This window comes from Lissotriton helveticus, chromosome 11, assembly GCF_964261635.1.
Source record: "Lissotriton helveticus chromosome 11, aLisHel1.1, whole genome shotgun sequence".
NCBI classification, from domain to species: domain Eukaryota; kingdom Metazoa; phylum Chordata; class Amphibia; order Caudata; family Salamandridae; genus Lissotriton; species Lissotriton helveticus.
In genome coordinates, this window is record NC_136072.1 from 932265343 (window position 1) to 932285013 (window position 19671).

At 46.9% G+C, this 19671-nt stretch overlaps 1 protein-coding gene across 2 annotated transcripts in view; it reads left to right on the forward strand.

Annotated features, from left to right (window-relative positions):
- The window catches only part of POLE (DNA polymerase epsilon, catalytic subunit), a 316779-nt gene that overhangs the window by 57428 nt on the left and 239680 nt on the right, over positions 1–19671 (forward strand). The window lies entirely within an intron of this gene.

A 19671-nucleotide genomic window follows, 5' to 3' on the forward strand; every position in this document is an offset into this window, starting at 1 on the left:
AGTTATTATTTCTCTTCAAACCCACTGGGCATTCTCAGACCTTCATTTTTTTTTATTCACACCTGGCTCATTCTTGATACATTGAACTTCCAGGCGTCCATGCCTGCCTCTTGCAAGTGTGGACCTTAAAGTGCTGACCTTCTCAGCATACTTGCCCCAATTCTCATTTTTGAGCTGCCATGCTTGCCCATGCTTTCAATAGCTTGTTCTTCATTTGTCCAGCTGCTGCAATATATAGCTGTACATTGCTGCATTAAAGTTTTTTTTTTCATCAATGTGTGTCGCACCCCCCTCTACCATTCCTCATGCTTGACCCTTGAGGCATTTTCTCCAGTGCACTGCTTTTGAAGCACATTTCGGCGTGTCACCGAATAGGCTGCTCTTCCTTTGTCTTGGGTGCTGCTTCTCTCATCTCGACACTTAAGGCAACCGCCTCATTTCAGATTCCTCCCACCCACCTCCGCCTGTCTCCATAACCCATATGAGATTTTGCCTCTATCAACTTCATTAATATTTCGTAAAAGCAATTAAGCACAGCCTACATACTATCACCATCCTTGAAAAGACACCAGTACACTTTAAAATGTTCACATTTAATAAATGTATATTTGGTGCAGAAAAAGTCAAACATCTGTCAACCTTTAAAGCATGTTTTTTAATAATGCTGGGTAGAACACTAATGCTCCGATGTGCATGAAAAAACTCAATATTTCTTCTGGTTTTCGGTACAAAATGTATTTAATACTGTTTTCCTGACAATATTTTTAAAAAGACCGTAAACCGTTTTAAGGTGTTTGGCTCATGATCAAATAGCATTTTTCCTGCCCTTCGCCTGGGTCCTTGGCTACTCATGTTTCCTTACCCGCGTGAGGTTTTTTGGGGAGTGAGTGACACAGTAGTATCTTGCCTTTCTCAAACATGGCTACATTTTTCTGTCTTTTACTTTGAGGATACAGATCATATCTGGCAATTGTTCCTCTTCTCTTGTCACTAGACCAACTGCAGTCTTTGAAGCCTTACCGAGGGTGCCAATAAAACTGAGAAAGGAATAGGTAATCAAAGTCCGAAAAAAAACAATTCTGCTGCTGCTTTTTCTGGGTTAGGCATCCCTAAAAATGACTGGGATGGGAGAACTAGTTTTCTTGCCTTGATAACCTTGTGTGTGTCCTCTAAAATATGTGCTGCACAAGTTTTCACCAAAGGGTGCTTTGGTGCTGTCTGTGTGCTAACTTGTTTGGTGCCTCAGAAGCCTCTTGTTATGAGAGGAATTTCTGTGTTAGGTTTTCATATCAGTCTCTGACTGGCGGATTCTGCAGTAAAGGACTGGAAAATGGTCACCACAGTGTAATAACCCACCCCCCCCCCCCCGGGCATGCTGTCTTGTAGGAATGGATTGATGTTACTACTAGTGCCTATTACCCGGCACTGTTATATTTTTTTATTGTACGGGGCAGGGTTCGCCTACATCTGTTGTGTTTGTAAGTGGGTAACACAATAAATGAAGATGTTTTTAAAAAAAACTTCTGGTATCAGTGCTAGAGAGCAGATTTTGGCACAGAAAGCCTGTTAAAATGCATACTGTGACAAATGGATAAGGGCTATGGTTTTGATACTGTATTGGCTTTAGTGGCTTTTTATGAATGAAGAAATTTTTTTTGCACAGTGGGAGAGGCCAGTCAGTATTTTCAGGATGGCTGCTTCACCTTGTCTTACTATGCGACACCTCCTTTGCCTTGACATCTCTCGCAGCACGTGCTAGCCTGCCATGATCTCTTTGGAGTTCCTCTCTGGGGCATCCAGGTACCATTCTCGCTTGACCGATGGTGAAATGGTTTTCTACTCCTACATGACTGTGTGAGCCCTCCATTGTATATGGGGTCGCCTGCCACTGTCATGCAAATCAGAATATCCTATGGAATTCTTCTATAAGGTTTAATTGCCAATATTAAATGTCAGCCTGATGAAAACACTGATGACACTTCATGTTGGAGAAATGCCATAATGATGAAATACTCTTTCCCTGGAGAAAAAAAGCTTGGTGGGTTTAAACAGAAGCTCGAATGGCACATGGCGTTTTGATGGCATGGGTGTTGAGGGACACCACAAGATTAAGGAAATGAAGAGGGATCTTGGAAATTAAGGGGTCACAACCTTTTAAAAACCAACAATCTTAAGAATTTTTTCAAGAATGCTTTTCACCAGATTTGTTCCATCAACCTGATTAAAGCCATTCTTGAACAAGTCCTCAACAGCAGTTTCACGAAAAAGATTAGTCAGTACCGTTTTCTACATGTTGGTTTAGCATCAAAACTGCATACAACCATATAATATTTAGGTTGAACTCTTTTTTATTTGAAATCTGCACCTGGAAGACAAGTCAGTCAGCGCAAACATTACATCATCAACAGCAGTCATAAACGTGTGAAAGGTAAGGAGAAGGCTTAAGAAAATGAGCATAACAGTCCAATACCTGTCTAACCCATGGCAGCGTTGACATACAAGGGAAATTATACAGTGCCAACCAAGTGGAAACCCCCCCTCCCCCCAAACTCCCCCTGCCCTTCCCTCGCCCCCCCGTCCAGTGCTCGAGTCAGTCTCTCCCGGCGTCTTCTCGCCAGATCCTGATGCAAAGTCCCCCTGTCTTTCCCTCATGAGGCCTCCGCCTCTGGTCCAGTGAGTCTAAACAAGCGGAGATACCTTGGGCATGTAAGTTCTCTGAATTCAGTAACCAGTAATGAGTGGAACGGTTGCCAAAGCTCGTCATATTGATCCTTGTCCCCGGCTAAAGTAAGTGACATCTTCTCCATCCCCAACACACACCACAACCGATGAAGCCAACCTGTAGTGGAGGGGACTGTGGTAGTGCGCCAGTGTATTAAAATATTTTGGATCGCAGAACCTAGGGCGATACCCTCTGCGCTCACGAAGGGGACGCCAGATGGCTATGTCAGGGGGTTAGGTAGCCCTAGTATGATGTAGGCAGGGAAGCGAGGCAGTTCGGTGTGAAAATGTGCGTCAGTGTCATCGATCACCTGTGTCCAGTATGGTTGTATCAGGGGACAGTCCCACAAGATGTGCAGTAGCGTGCCTATGTGTCCACATCCCCTCCAGCAGTTCTTATCTTTACTGTGGTCCATCTCATTTATCCGTTCCGGTGTGTAGTACCAGTATGTGGTTACCTTAGTCAGTGTCTCAGTAAGTCCGGAGTGGTATGCTGAGTGTCGTGCTCTGTAGGAGATTTGGTCCCATTCTTTGTGGCTCAGGGTCCTGCCTAGCTCCCTCTCCCAACGTTCTCTGCCTGGATTATAAAGATGAGCTGGTTGTGGTTGAAGGAATTTGTAAAGATCAGATAAAAATTTGGTGTCTGAGGTGCGAGTCAGAAGCCATCTCTCGTATGGCTGAAAGTGCAGATCGGCCGTCTCCCTCACCTGCGGCTGGAGTGTCCAGTGGCGAACTTGAAGGTAGCGCATCCGCTCCGTCTCGGGGAAGTTTAATTCCGGTCTGAAGAGTGGAAAGGGGAGCACAACATCTGGGCCAAAGATGTGACAAAGGCAGCGACATCCCGCCGATCGCCAGTGGGCGCAAGTTCCCTTGGCCATGCCCGGAGTGAAGTCCGGGTTATGGACTAGGGGCGTAAGCGGTGAGGGAAAGGTAGTGAGGTCGTGTACGGTATTAGTGGCATCCCACACATTTAGTGGGACCCGCGTGATGAATGAGGCGTAAAGATTAGACGGTCGGGCGGCTTTGCTGAGGAAGGGGATTTCCTGAAGTGGGCGTCCCGCCACTGCTTGATCCTGGAATAACCAGTGTTTTTCGGAATCCCACTTGCTCCATTCTACCAGATAGCGTAGTTGCGCTGCCTGGAAATACTTGTGTAGGTCTGGTATTCCTAACCCCCCCCGCTTCAGGGGCTAAAGTGGTCAGTGCCCTCCTCATTCTCGGCTTCCGACCTTGCCAAATAAAGCAGACGAGGTCAGCCTGCGTTTGCCGGATCCATCCCGTGGGCGGCTGGAGCGGTAGTGCTCGGAAGAGGTACAGGATTTGGGGTAAAATGGTCATTTTGACCGCTGCTATTCTGCCCAGCCACGAGAGGGGGAGGCTCCTCCATCGGCCCAATTCATTGCGTACTTTCCTTTGGAGCGTGTTATAATTGACTGCTGTCATAGTGGGGAGTGTGGAGGTCAGCTGGATCCCCAGATAAGGCACTGCGTCCGCCGCCCATTGGAGGGGAAAGATGGTCCGCAGATACGCCTTGGTAGGGGGCCTCAGGGATAGGTCGAGGGCCAACGATTTGTCAGTATTCATTTTGAATCCGGCCACCGCCGCAAAGGCATCTAATTCTGTCATGCATGCAGGCAGGGCCGTCCGCGGGTTGTCAAGTGTAAGTAAGACATCGTCCGCGTAGAGGCTAATGGTGTGTGTATAGCCACCAAATTTTATCCCCGTCGCTGTTTTGTTTTGACGTATCCTCTGAGCGAACGGCTCCATATATAGGGCAAAGAGCAGAGGCGACAGCGGGCACCCCTGACTCGTGCCTCTCTCAATGGCAAAGCTCCGGGAACTATAGCCGTTTACTCGACCCACTGGTGTAGGGAATTTGTAGCAATTGAAGATGAGGGTGCAAAATTTCTCCCTGATGCCGATTTTCTTCAGGACCATCTCTAGGTACGGCCAGTGAACTCGATCGAATGCTTTTTCGGCGTCAACCGCCAGCATCATACATTCTCCGGGGATTCAGGAAGTCTTTTCTTTGAGGTGTGTAACTCTCTTGGTATGGTCTACTGTTTGGCGGTCCGGTATGAATCCCGCCTGATCCGGGTCTATAAGGCCCGGTAGGTAGGGGGCCAGTCGGGCCGCTAGAATGCTCGTGTACAATTTGAGGTCCACGTTGAGTAACGAGATGGGCCTGTATGAACCGCATTTAGTTTGGTCTTTCCCAGGTTTTGGGATGACTGAGAGAGATGCACGTAAGAGGTCTTGGGGGATGGCACCAGGTTCCGAGAAGGTATTAAAAAGACGGGTGAGAATCGGAGCTAATATAGCGCAGAATGTCCTGTAAAAAAGGGCTGTGAAGCCATCTGGCCCCGGGGGGCTTCCCTGGCTTAAGTTTAGCTATGGCAGAAATCACTTCCTCAATGCGGATATCTCTGTCGAGGTACTCCGTCTGTGAGGGCGCCAGGGAGGGAAGCGTGACCGAGTCAAGATAATCGGTTGCTGCCTGGCTGTCTAGACGGTCACTGGTATAGAGAGTTGCATAGAATTCTCGAAACGTTTCCGCAATCTCTGCGTCTTCTGTGACTGTAGACCCGTCGGTGCAGGAAAGTTCTTTCACTATCTGTTGTTGGCGCATGACTCGGAGCCTGCTTGCCAACAACCGGCCACATCTGTCCCCTCCCGTGTAATAGGCATGTTGCAGCCGCAGGGCTGCGTATTCCGCCCGATCCATATCTAGGGCGGACAAAAGGTGTCTGGCCGCTTTAAGTTGTTTCCAAATTCTAGGAGCCCCCGTTCGCTGCTGGATTCGCTCCAACTCCCGTACCCTCTGTGTAAGCTCATCCCGTTTGTGTTGTCTGTCTTTATTCTCTGCCGAGGAGAGGGCTATAAATTCTCCTCGGATCACCACCTTCATGGCTGCCCACTGCGTCGCCCGTGTCGTGTCACCATTAGCATTGTGTAATTGGTAGTCGTGAATAGTGTCCTGAATGCGTCTTACTACATCTTTTCTATGCAGAAGAGTGTCCCGAAGACACCAGACCCTGGGGGGATTTGAGGTAGGTGGTAAAGTGAGGGTGGTGGTAACTGGTGCATGGTCTGAGAGTGAGAGCACCCCTATCTCTGTCGAGGTGGATAGTGCGCAGACTGGGCCAGAGACCAAGAGATGATCTAGTCTAGCGTAAGTTTTGTGTGCATTAGAATAATAAGAGTATTCTCTGTCATTTGGGTGCGTGCGGCGCCAAAGGTCATGGAGGTCCAGCTCAGTTAATCGGTTTGTGCAGTTGGCGGAGAATGCTCCGGTTTGGGGAGAACGTTGTGCTGACCTATCCAGGACTCTGTCAAACACCATGTTGAGATCCCCCCCCTAGTATGATGTGTCTATATGGTGTGACTGTGACGTCGGTGAGGGCAGAGTGCAGAAAGCATTCCTGGCCGTCGTTAGGACTGTAGATGGACTTGATTGTAAACAACAGGCCTCCCAGGGCAAAGCGGTACGCTAACAGTCTCCCCCTTTGTTCTGCACACTTATGTAGAACCTCCCCTCTAAATGTCTGTGCTACTAAGATCGCTACCCCCCGTTCTTGTTAGGGCCCGAAGAAAAGAGCGGAGTTGGGAACTTTCGCGAGCGGAGTCTATGACAGTCGCGTGCCACCAAGTGGGTTTCTTGTAGTAGACAGATGTCTGCCTGGGTGTTCTCTAGTAGGGACAAAATGGCATGCCGCTTAACAGGATTGTTGAGACCCCGTACATTCAGAGTTAAGATCTTAAGGGTTGTAGGCGGCATGATGTCTACGGAAAACAGACTGACTAGTCTGCACACCAGAGGGGGTGCGGGACGCTGGGCTGGGACCAAGACTATTGTGAATAGAACTGAGCACTGGACAACCCACCCACTCTCCCACCCTTTCCTTTCCCCAACCCAGCCAGTCCCCCAACCCAACTTCCCCCAAACCCCTACCCCAGCATCAACCAAGTCCCCCCCCAACCACCACGTCCTCCCACCAGTCCCCCCCATAACAACCCCGTAGAAAAATACTACTCATAGTCTCGGGCCTACTGGAACAAAGTTCAGGTCCATAGATTGTCACTGTGGAGGGTAACGTGGCAGCGGCCGACTCAGCGGCTCCCCTGCCCTTCCCCCCAGACAAGGCTATAGCGTGAAGACATACCCCTTGATAACAACACCTTACAGTTTAGTCGCTGTGTTGTCTGCTACCTCCTGTACTGCCACCTCCCGTTCTTGAGCGGCCGTGATGGGGTCAGGCCTCCGAAAAGACCTGGGGGATCGTCGTCGTCGTCGTACAGTCTGCCATCCATCTCTGGGTCGTCGCATGGGCCCGTCCTGCGATCTACTCAGGGAGGCCTCTCTAGATCCTGCCTCCTCCGGCACGTCAATGCCCAGCAGTGCACATGTGTCGCGGAGTGATCTGAGTTGGTGTAGTGACCCTTTCCACTTGAAAATGAGGCGAAACGGGTGACCCCAGGAGTATGGCACTCCGCTGTCCCTCAAAAAGTTCGTGGCTATCCGGAAGGTTTTTCGTTTCTGCAGGGTAATGGCAGAGAGGTCCTGGAAGAGGGCTACCAGATCCCCCCGGAAATGAATTGGTTGTTTCAATCGGGCCTCTCTCAGAATACGTTCATTCAGTGAAAAATCGGGGAGGAAAGCCAGTATGTCCGGAGGGGGGGCCGGTGCTCTTTGCGCCAATCCGACTCTATGTGCGCGGTCAATACGAATGTCAAACTCCTCGGATTCCCCAAGGATCTCCCGGAATAGCTCCTGCAGGTAGTTGACAACGCTGTTCCCCTCGGAGTTCAACGGGACTCCCCGGACTCGTATGTTGTTACTCCGAGAGCGGTTCTCAAGATCCTCCGAGTGTGCTTTCAGGTCCACCTGTTGGTCTTGAAGACGGAGGATCTCCTGTTGTAGCCGCTCTACCTCCATGCTGCGGGTCTGGTCCGCTTCCTCCACTGCCGCCACGCGCTCCCCCAGGCCATCCAAATTTCGGCGCAGCTCCCGTTGTTCCCCCGCTAGTTCCTGTTTCAGGGCCTGGAAGTCGTCCCTCAAGGTGTTAAAGAGGGAGGCTAGGAAGGCTTTGGTGATGGGGGAAGTCTCGGCTTCCTGGCTCTGGGGGCTGACAGGCGCCTTCGGGGATGATGTTACCTGGGCCTTCTCTCCTTTTGGAGTGTTTTTGTGGAGTAAGTCCACAATGTTGCGGGATCCTTGTGAGCCATGTCGCTGGAGTTTGGAATCGTTGAGCGTCCGGATGGGGCACCCTAGGAGGCCGCAGGTGGCACTACGGCGATGTCGGGGGCGGAACTCGCTAGGCCCGTGGGTCTGTTTCGGAGTCTTAGAGCTTGTTTTGCTTGAGCCACTTGGACCGTCAAGTACTCCTGCCCGGTCGTGGGGGCTGAGAGCCGATCCGCGCCGGCCCGGGTCCGCTATGCACCCGCGTGCAGAGGGCAAATGCGATGTCGGGAATAAGACGCGCTAGGCCCGTGGGTCTGTGTCGGCGTCCGAGAACCTGTTATGCCTGAGCCATTGGGCCCTTCGAGCAGTCCCGCCCGTTCGTGAAGGCTGTGAGCCAGTCCGCGCCGGCCCGGGTCCGCTATGCTCCCGTGGTCAGGGGCGGGATGTGGGAGCCCTCCGCTCAGGTCCGTAGGTCCCGCGGCCGGCCCGCCGGGGTGGATGCTGGGCCCAGAAGGCCGCAGGGGTGTTCTGTTTCCTCCGGGGGCCCCCAGAGCGAACAGCGGCTGCAGGATGTCTCTGAGTGGGCCACTGGTTTCTGTGCGGTGATCACCCCGGCTTGAATATGGCGCTATGTCGGCGGCCCCCGATGCACCCTAACAGTAGGCCCAAAGCCTGGGCCTCGAGTCCCAGCACTCCGCTTGAGGGGTCGAGCAAGTTGGGGGCGCGGGTGTCACCCCCTTCCGTCTCTGGGGTAATCACCAGGCTGGTAGTGCGTAGGGTCGCCCGATCCCGGTGCGTTACAACTCAGTCTATCCCAGACCTCCAGTCGGCGGCAGCGGCCTCTCCGGGGCCGAGGTCCGTCTCTCCGCCGCCGTCTATTCTGTTCACCTCTGTAAGGGCCTAGTCTCTAGGTGACGGGGTCAACCGCCGTCCACCAAGCCGGGGCGTCTGATGTTCCTCTGGAGGGCCCGCAACCACTCGGGGTGTATGAGCCGCCGCTCCGCGTCGTCCTGCTCGAAGGCTAGGCCCCAAGCCGGGGGTTCAGGTGATTCAGCGGCCTGCCCGGCCGCTAACTGGCGCCCTCACTGCCAGCCCCTTCTGTATGTCGGCCACGCGGAGCCCTGGCTGTCCGTCCGCCGTACTGAGGGTGACAATAGCTGCGCGTGACCCTCCGATCGCGCTGTACCAGACCGAGGGGCACAGGAGTCACTCCAGGCGGCGAGCGCCCGTGGCCGCCATTTCGTTGATTCACGCCGGCGGGGGCTCCCGCTGTATGCCTCACGGCTCCAGAAGTCGACGTAGCCCAAATCTTCCGAGAAGGGGCACCGGAGCAAAGCGTTGTGCCCCCCGCTGTCAAATATGTGATTTCAAGGGGCAGATCACTCTATTAAAAAGGCGATTTGGGGTTCAGGGCTGGGGAGCCTCGCAAGACACGTCTGATCAGGCCGCCATCTTGGCCACGCCCCCCCATATAATATTTAGAGTATTTGTCATCTAGTCTTGTTTTGAATAACCGGCCTGCCAGCTTTGAACTTGATGCAATCAGTAGAAGGTCTACGGTATGACTACATAGACTCATCATATTTCAAGCTTGGCCTTCTAAAGTAAAGATGTTTTCACTACAAAATCTTTAAGGTAGCTAAACTGATATTCTGGGGGAATGGATGTGAGTATTTAAAGATGATTTCGTGTTTTAAATGAAAATTTACTTTACCCTCTGATTGACTAAGCCAAGGTGGGAAGGTGGGGGTTTGGAGACTGAAGTGATTTCAGAGAAAGCAACATTTTTGTTCAAGTTTGAAATTGGGTTTCATATTCTTAGTGAGCAAAAGATTTTACTGACAATGTGTTTTTTTCTCTAGAAGGCTATACTTGCATCTGTTCTTTGTGGTTTCTCTTAAGCCATTGCTTCCTGAGTTATGCAAGAAATGTTTTAAGACTAGTTTAAATAAAAACAATCTTATGCTGTTGTCACAGATTCAGGGCAAGGCTTGGTTAAGACCTCCGAGCATGTATATCTTTTTGCATTATTTTATGTGGTTGAGTTATTTAGCTTTTTCTTTTTTTTTTTAAATATATTCGTTTGATTTTGTCAAAATAACCCCCCCCCCTACCCACATCCCCCCCCTTTCCAGGTCAGATAAGTGGACATACAATAAGTTCTATACTTTATCCACAACTCCCCACTTCGTCAATTTCATAAGCATTTAAGGCATTCACTATACAAACTAACCAAAACTGTGTATGCCGAAGGCAAATGTTCATCATAAATCATAAAGTACAATATTATTTTGGGCTTGACATAAACAAATTCAAAAGCAGTGAACATATTTACTATACAGATTAACCAAAACCCTAGCTGTATGCCAAAGGAAAATGTTCATCATAGATCATACAGTACTATTTTTGGGCTTGCCACCAATCCATTAAGGGGGCCCAAATTCTCAACCCCAATTTGCGTCTCTTCTTACCCTTTCTTTTATAAATGGCAATTTCTAAATTGAAGATAGCTAATAACCTCGCCAGCCATTGCTGAAACGAAGGAGCATGCAAATCCTTAACACAGCCATGGCAGTATAAATTAATTCTTCCCCCGATCCGGACAGACTGGAATCTACGGCCCCTAATAAGATTATTTCATCGGACAAACTTACAGATCTTTTTAATACAGCCGAGAGGAATTTCTCGATCTCCTGTTTAAGCAGGATTAATCCGTCACATGAGGAGAAAATATGTACACAATCAGCCTTGAATAGTTGACATCTAGGGCAGCAAGTTATCTAAAATTGCGCCTGCAGTTTAGTGGACATGAGACATGTTTGTGACATTGAGTAGGTTTTGTGGAATTCATCCAAAGATATCCCTATTTTTCCTTGCCACTTCTGGTCGGTTTTCTCTAGATCATCCGGAAACCTCATATTCACAAGGGAGTATACCCCCCCCATGGTGTTTCTATTACTATGGATTAGAGTTTCTACTAGTATGATTTTCTCGGGCGTAGCCCCTCCCGCCGCTCTTCGTATAATATAATCTCGGATTTAGAGATATTTAAAAAAATCCCTCCTGTCCACCTTTCTCTTAATTCTTCAAAAGATAACATCCCCTCGGTTGAGAAGAGGCTCTCAAAATGTGTAATTCCAGACGCATCCCATTTCTTCATACAATTGACTCTAAAGATCTCTGGTAGGTCGGGGTTATCCCATAAAGGTGTGTAGTATGAGACACGCCCAATGCCCAGGATTTTCCTCAACGCTTTCCAAGTTTTAAATCCACTAAATAACGTCTTGAATTTAACTTTCTCATGGTAGCTGTCGTGAAGATGTCGCCATAGCCGAGGCTTTGATTTCCTATGATTAGTTGAAATATAGAGGGCTGGACGTCCCCAGAGCGCCCCTTATATTTTGCAGCAATTCCTGACTATAGAGCAGTACAGAAGCCCAATAATAAGCTTTAAGGTTTGGGAGAGCAAGCCCGCCTCTTTCTTTTGTAAGGGTCAGAAATGTATAGGCACGCCGGGGTTGTGCGTAGGCCCAAATGAAGTTAGGAAAAGTACGTTCCATTGTTTTAAAGCATTGATCGGGGAATTCTAAACAGATAGCTCTAAATAGATAGAGGATTTTAGGGAAAAAGAACCTTTTCAAGGTGTTAGCCCTACCTATGAGAGAGAGATGTAAGTTATCTAACCGCCGCAGATCCTTTTGCATTGAATCCAACATTGGTTTCACATTTACTTCCACTAAACACTCGAGTTTAGATGTGATGGAGATACCCAGGTACGTCGTCTCACTTACCACTAAAGGGTCGTTCATCTCGATTTCATTATTCACAACGATCTTAGTCTTCCCCTGATTAAGTGCGTATCCCGAAATTCCTCCAAATTTAATCGCCTTACTGGTAATAGCAGACATAGCAGTTTTCGGGTTTGTGGTCACAATTGCTATATCGTCAGCGTAAGCCAAGGTTTTGGTGGTGTGTTCCTGTGACAAAATTGGCTCTATCTCACTATTCCTTTCCAATCTGCGAATAAAAGAATCAAGATACAGCGCAAAGAGTAGAGGGGTGCATGGGCACCCCTGCCGGGTTCCTCTAGTTACAATCAATTACTTTGTAAGACTACCATTCACCATTACCATAGCCCTGGGGTTGATATATAGTTTTTGTACTGTTTGAATAAACCCCGTAGAAATACCCACCCTGGACATGGCAGACCATAAAAATTGCCAGGAGACCCTATCGTAGGCCTTCTCGGGTCGAGAAGAACCAACGCCATAGGGTCTCCTGCAACTTTCGAATGATCAAATTGGGTAATCACTCTTTGAATGTGATTCACCGTAGATCTTCCAGGCACAAAGCCATGCTGGTAGTTAGCTATAACTTTGTAAATGATAGGGGAGATTCGATTTGCTAGAAGTTTTGGAAAGATTTTGGAGTCTGCATTAATGAGCGTGATCGGCCGATAAGAGCCTAGCTGTTCTGGCGGTTTATTTTTTTTAGGAAAGATTACTATCTTTGCGCTGGACCATGATAGGTGGGGGATGGCCTCCTTTGAAAATATGAGTAAATAAATCAAGTAAGATACCTTTCAATTGGTCCAAAAAAACTAAAATAAATTCGGATGGTAAACTATCTAAACCTGTTGCTTTTCCTCTTGGTAAGTTTTTAATTATAGTCACGATTTCTTCTATGTTAGGATTTTCTTCTAGTATAGTCTGATCTGTTTCGCTAAACCTAACTAGACCACTATTATCTAGATAGTTTTGGATCTCTGCAGCGTTTCTTCCCCCCTCCTCCGTGTAAAGGGTACTATAAAATTGCCAAAAAACCTCTCTAATCAATTCTGGGTCAGTAATTATGCCTTGCACTGGGTCCACTATCTCCCGAATCAGGTTAGGTGAAGCCTGTTGTCTCATACGGACAGCTAGCTGCTGGCCAACCTGCTTGTTAACCTCGTACACCAACTCTTTATTAGCTGTAGCTGTTTTTTATGGCTTTAGCAGTGAAGATATGTGATAGCAGCCTATGCAATAGCAACTAGGTTCTGTTGTCTATCAATCTCTTCGGTCCCTAGGTCCCCCATAGTTGCATTTATTAACCCTTCCTCTGCCAACCGGAGTTCTCCCTGCAACTCCCTCATTGACTCTTTGGCACTTTTATTCGCTTTTAATGAAAATTGCAACGTTTCACCGCGAATCCCTGCTTTTAGGGCATCCCACAAAACATCGAGAGAAAAACTCCCCAGGTTGTCTTTTAAACAATTAGAGATCTATTCTCGTATATGTACACAATTCAGGTGATCCGATAGCAGTGATTTCTCAAAAGTCCAAGAACTTGGTGTTGGGTAACCTTGTGCTAAAGTTAGTGTACAGATTAGGGGGTTATGATCTGAAAGAATTCTGGGTAATTTCAAGATTTGGGACTTAGATTTTAATGAATTGGAGATCAAAAAAGGTCTATTCTGACGTGCGTGTGATGAGGATTAGAAAAAAATGTATATCCAGGGTCATTAGTATTGGAGCTTTGCCACCCATAAATAAGCCCATGTGTAAGGCACAAGTGTTTTATAGCCTTAAAAAGTTTGGGCTTACGACCCTTATACAACCAATCCTCCTTAATGGGCCAATCGCTAGGGAGATTAAAATTGAAGTCCCCGCATATCAATAACGGTAAAGGCCAATATGAGAGTTTATTAGAAATATCATTAAAGACAGACGGGTCGTCCGTATTACTTCCATATATGGCACAGATCGTTATCTTCTGCCCCTGTCTATCCTGACATTCAGTGATTGCCCAGCGACCGAATTTGTCAATCTTACAGCTGGAAAAGGTATATCCTGTCCCCTTAGCTAAGATAGCAACACCCCGAACCCGAGCCCCTTGTGTTGTTGCACACACCAGTTTATAGCCAAGTGATCTTAGAAGATATGTTTGAGAGCACTCAATGTGGGTTTCCTGTAGCCAGACAACATTGGCACCCATAGATTGCAAACCTATAGCTACATTTTGCTGTTTCTTTACATCATTTAGGCCGCAGATATTTAAGGATAACGCTCTTAGTGTCCCCATTTTTTATATTCTATTTTCCCCATTGCTTGCTCTGGGTTGAGTACCAACCCCACCTCGTGCTATATTCTAAGGATTCCTACATACCAGATAGCCCAGTTTTTCTTGCTCTTGTGTCTACTTGTAATGAAAACTTGCCTGACCCGCGATACTTCCGCCCCTCCCCCTTTCCCCCCAACCCCTACCCCCTACCTACACTGGAGGTTACCTGGCCGGCCTGGGCCAGGGGTGTGACGTCCGTCATACATTACCCCAGTGAGTCCGCTGAGGCACCCCCCTAAGTAATGCCTATCATAGAAACGCCGAAAAGAATGAAAATACTAAACAAACATAAACCTGCACAAGCAACGCGACCTGTACCTAAAACCCCACGAAAAAAAAACATTCTGAAACCCTACTCATAGAGACAATTGTCACCAAAAGAAACAAAAGAAAAAAAGCAGTGGATACAGCATACCTTACAATATATACCTTTCCTGTCCCTGCTTTAACGCTCTTCTACAACAGACGCTCACGTTGCATGTCATTTAGCTAAGGTATCCCTGACCCATTTTTACATCTTTTTTTGTTTTCCCCCCTTTACTTATGTCCCGATATTTCTTCCAAATACTTTTTGGCCTGTATTTCGGAGATGAAGCTACGAGTGGTCCCTTGGTGAACAATTTACAGTATTGCAGGATTCTGCAGATACACTGTAGCCCCATGTTTTTGAAAGGGATCACAAAGTTGTCTTAGTCTCAACCTACGCTCGACTGTGGTGTGCGCGAAATCAGGCCGAGTAAAAAATGTAATTCCATCATATATTCTCTTGTTTGTGGGTCTGGCAAGATCATACAAAGATTGCTGCAGCAGAAAGTTGCAGAAAAACAGCAGCATAGCACAGGGTGTGACTGAGTTGAGGATTTGCGTTTGCCAGGAGTTAAAGGAAATCTATGTGTTCTCGGGACTTCCTTGTCCCAATCCCATGATTGTAGCTCGGGGAAAGCTCCCCTAAGAAAAGAGACCATAAACTTCCTGGGGTCGTCCTTCTCGACACCCTCCGGAATCCCCAGGAAGCGGAGGTTGTTCCGCCTTTGCCGGTTTTCCTGCTCCTCCAATTTCCACAGGTAGTCTTTTATCGCTCCCTCATGCTCCTCTGTTTTGGTTTTAAGTAAGGTAACATCCTTCTCCAGTTGTTCAGTTCTATCTACTACCGCTGTCATACGGTCAGCAATTTCAGCCCAGGTTTTCCCACTTTTCTCACTGCGCCTTGTAACTTTTTAGCTGCCAGACGAGATCTACGGCTATCTGTTTTACCTTCGGCGTGAAAGTTTTCAATAGATTGCAAAATGTCAATTAGAGTGGGTTCGTTCTTTCGGGCCCCCCCCCCTGGGCAGCACCAGTATCAATAGTGGTTTGATTGCCTCCTGAGATTCCTGAGGCGTTAGAACATATTGTTAATGATGTGTCATTATAATCCCATTTCAACTCATTATCCTCCTTGTCAGAGAGTTAATTTACCCTTTTGTGTTGATCTCTCATTTTCTTCTTTTGGATTTTTTTTAGAGCGATGTTTGTGGCTCTGTACTTCTGACTTAGAGCTGTTGCTCCATTTGATTTCCTCTTCTCCACTCGACAGAGAGATGCTCACATCAGATAATTCAGATTTGTCTGTGAAAGAATAGAATTGATCCTGATTATCCGGGGTTCTTGGCTTGAAATCATGCTGGGTGGTGTTAGGGTCCAGAGGTGATGCTGCGTATGCAGAGCAGTCTATTCCCCTTAATAGTGGGAGTTTCCCGTGGGGGAGCGTTGGCATTATTGCACCTGTTATTGTCCAAAGGAGTGCTTACTAACTGAATGTGAGGTGCGGATCCACTTGTAATAGCCAGGGTGGGGGAGGAGGGAGGCTCGGGCGCGGTGGAGCTTTAAACAATAAAGCATTGCATATGCCCGATTTAGGGTGCTCTGTAGTTTCGCCTACCTTTGGAGCGGGCATAGCAGCAATTACATCCAAACACCCACCCCCCATTTTGGGGTCGCTTTCCTCCCCCCTCGTAGTTGCCATTGCACTGAAGCAATGGTTGACCACAGCCCTTTTCCTTTGTGGTGCGGGCGAGTGTTCTTTTTGCAGAGATATTGCTCACGGTTTCGCTCCCCCCGGGACTTTTCTCAGGACTTTCACCTCCGTCTTTTTTCCCTCTGTTTTTATCAACCCAGCATCTACCCTTAGCCCCTGTAGGCTCGGGTTTCCTTTGGTGTAAGGCTGTCAGGGTAGTATTTCCCTGTATGGTAATTAGTGTTTTTATTTTTTGGGGTGCGGCCCCCCTTGTTAGCCATCCTTACTTGAATGTCCTGGAAGGTAAAGGAAATCTGTAGCGAGGAACCGCTGGTACAGAGAGAGGGTTGCTGGTTTTTCAATGCTGGCGACCTTGACTCTCCGCTCTGTGTTCTTTGAAGTTCGGGACACCGCCGCCAGATTTGCCGCTCTTTGACAACCCCTACAGATCTTTCTATTACAGGGGAAGCGTTTTGGGATTCATTATTCACCATCACCGAGTTGCGGCATCTCCTTTGCACCCCTCTGCTCTTCACCGCTAGTAGCTGGATTCTCCGGTCTCTCACGTCAGACAGTGAGACGCGCAGGGCAGTGTTGATCCGGGATGTCTGAGCCCGTTCGTCGTTTTTGCGGCTGGGAGGGTGTTTCTCCCCCGACTGATGCCGCTAGATCAGGTAGAAAACTAGAAGTTTTGCTTGAAGTTTAGCTTGCGAGATTTGCAGCATGTTTGTGCTATTTTTTCCGTAGGTTTAGAGTTTCTTTTCGGCTGAATTTGTCTTTCACAAGAGGATGCTCCGCGGAACATCACGAAGGTGCTGCTTAGCCGATCGCCATCTTGCCTCCTTGAAGCTCCTCTTTTCCCATTTCTAATTTTAGAGTTGTTTAGCTTTTTAGCGAAAACGTTTCAGTTGAATATTTGGTAGCAGGGTTCTTTGCTAGCTGTCTCTCTTCTGTCACAAACTGAAAGTACTTATCTTCTCTAGAAAGTTGGCTGGTCATCAGTTTTTATTCCTTTGGCCCTAGTTATCATTGCTATTATTCAAGAGTTCATGTCCTAATCCATTAAATAGCAGGTCGCAAACTGATTTATCCATCCATTTACTCACCAACCATTGACTCGTTCTTACATTCACTCATCCAGCCGAAAAGAGACACTCGAACAAACTTGCCAATCCGTAAAAAGGCACTTTTACTAACGAAATAGCCAAACCCATTGGCTTGATCTATGGCTGCTCTCAATTTATTGTTGAAAGGAGGGTATGTAAATAGATATTTAGGAGTTCTCTATTGTAAGGCAAAATTAATTTTATTGAGAGATCCGTGTGTTTTTGCAGTTGAGGTTGTAACTATTTATCAGCCATTGAATGCAATGCTTCTTATTCTGATAGCAATATGTCCACCATTCTGGTGTTTCCATCTTTGTGTGCCTGCTGCTACACACATTTGTACATGGAGACTGACTTAAAGTTGTTCATTTGTAAGTTTCAGTAAGCTCTGATTTCCCTCTACGTGGTAGGGGGAGGGTTCTGGTAAGATACAGCTATGAAATATGTTCTAAAGTTAGGAATGTGTGAAGGATCCACTTTAGGAAAAGCAAACGCTACTAATATGTACCAATAGTTGTGCTCTCAGGGTCTCCTCCCCAGATTAATAATGAGCTACCGTCCTACTGACTTAAAAGAAGAACTGAGGGAAAATATTTTTTCAGCATGAATCCTTTTCTAGAATCCTCCAGTAATGCTTTTTTTTTCTGAATGTCATACCTAATCTCCTCTTGGTTTATGCCCTTCTGTATCAGAGGATTTTGCTGCATGCCCATGTATTTACTTTCCAACTCTGGGGCTTCAATTGTTTTACTTCTCTCCCTCTATTTAAGATGTTCTTTTCTGTTTCCTCTCAGTGACTCTTTATCCACATTAGCTTTTCTGTTTGTGAGCAACAGTGGATACCTTTAAATAGTACTACTTTTTTCATTAAATTCTCAATCTCTGTTTCGAGTGACCTTTTCATCTTCTTGCCTTCAATGGCTTTAAAAGGCTGTTTATCTCCTTGGTGATTCTTTTTTCCAGGCCAAACGCCTTTCTTTACCCTTTCAAACTCTTTCCTGGTGGCATTTTCTTTGGACCTGGTAGGTCCAAACAACCTCATTGATTGACAACCTTTTAGGAATCTCGTTTTTTATGCGACCCTTCCTGTTTGCTTGAGGTTTAACACTGCCAAAGTCGAAATGAGGGTTTTGATTTTGTGTGCTTCGATGGTTCTGACAACCCTCCACTATGGAACTCTGTAGGCTTAGGATCTGACTCCAAGTGATATGATCTATGCATCTCCATGTCATGGCATATGCCTTCTTTGAGGTCTGAATCAGCATATGCTCTCCCTGAGCCTTCTGAGATGTGTCTACATCTACCTTGTGAAACATGTCTGCAGGGCCCATGTGCACCAGTCATTATTTTAAAAAGCAAACGTGAATAACCGTTTTTAATATATGCTGCCTTGAGAGGTATATCAGGTATTATGGATGTTCCCAGTTAAGCGCAAACTTCCTCTGGCAAGTAGGGCAGAAACTAAAGAGTGTGCACATTATACAAATGGTGTTGTATCATCAGAGACATCACCTCCCATATTTAGCAGTCTTCAAATATGTTGAATATCCCCCCTCGCTTCCCTGGTTAATGTTTGACGATCACTCAACACTTTGCAGCTTATTATGGACACCTTCTTGGGAGCTCTCCCGATTCTCCGCTAAAACCACCAGCATAAAAAATAATGTAAAATTTAGGTCGCATTAGAGGGCATTGTAGTCTTGCAGTCACCATCACTGAGTGTCATATGGATTCCTCCTATGACGCTGCTCATCAGGGGAGAAACATTATAAATAAACACTTCTAGACTCAAACTCTAGATGGTGGACTATTCCACAACATGTGAAATTCGAAGATCTTCAAGCTGGAAAAACATTCTTACAGTTGTGTTTTTGCTGATCTCATTGAACCAAAGAGGGGCTCAGTGGTATTGGTAAAGAAATGTAAAAGAAAGCAATCACTAATTTTCTACATATGCTGCCATATGAAAAGTATTTTAAAATTTTCTATTTCTAAGGCCAGGTTTCAAATGTGGAAGCAGAACAAAATAGTGGAGAAAGGAAATACAAAAATAAACATACATATCTAAAATACAATTCGTACAAATATTATATAAACTTCTATGTTTAAGTGTAGCGTAACCAGTGCAAATTATTCGAAGCTTACCAATCTATGGGAACAGCGTACCTACTGACACGGTGACTATTGTTACAGGAACTTTTTCTTACCTTACATTTGCCTTGTCCTTAATGTTATTTCTCATAGCCACTAGCCTATCCTCGGTCAGTCTCTGACCCCAGGCGACACTTAGATTCTTCATGTTGGGTTTTATCTGTCATCACCCCTTCTCACCACCAAGTGGTATTCCTACTAACACCCTTAAATTGCCATGCTCTTTCACCCGGCCACCATCGCTTGTGATCTCAAATTTAGTATTTGTGGCAATTTCAATCTGGAATCTTCTCCTAACTCAAGGTAAATATTCCCTCCCAAGCTATGCATCATTGTTAACTTTACGCAGTAGCCCTAACTCCTTGTTCCCAACCCCTCCTTTACCTTCTTAACCATGAGAACCTGGTAGCCAT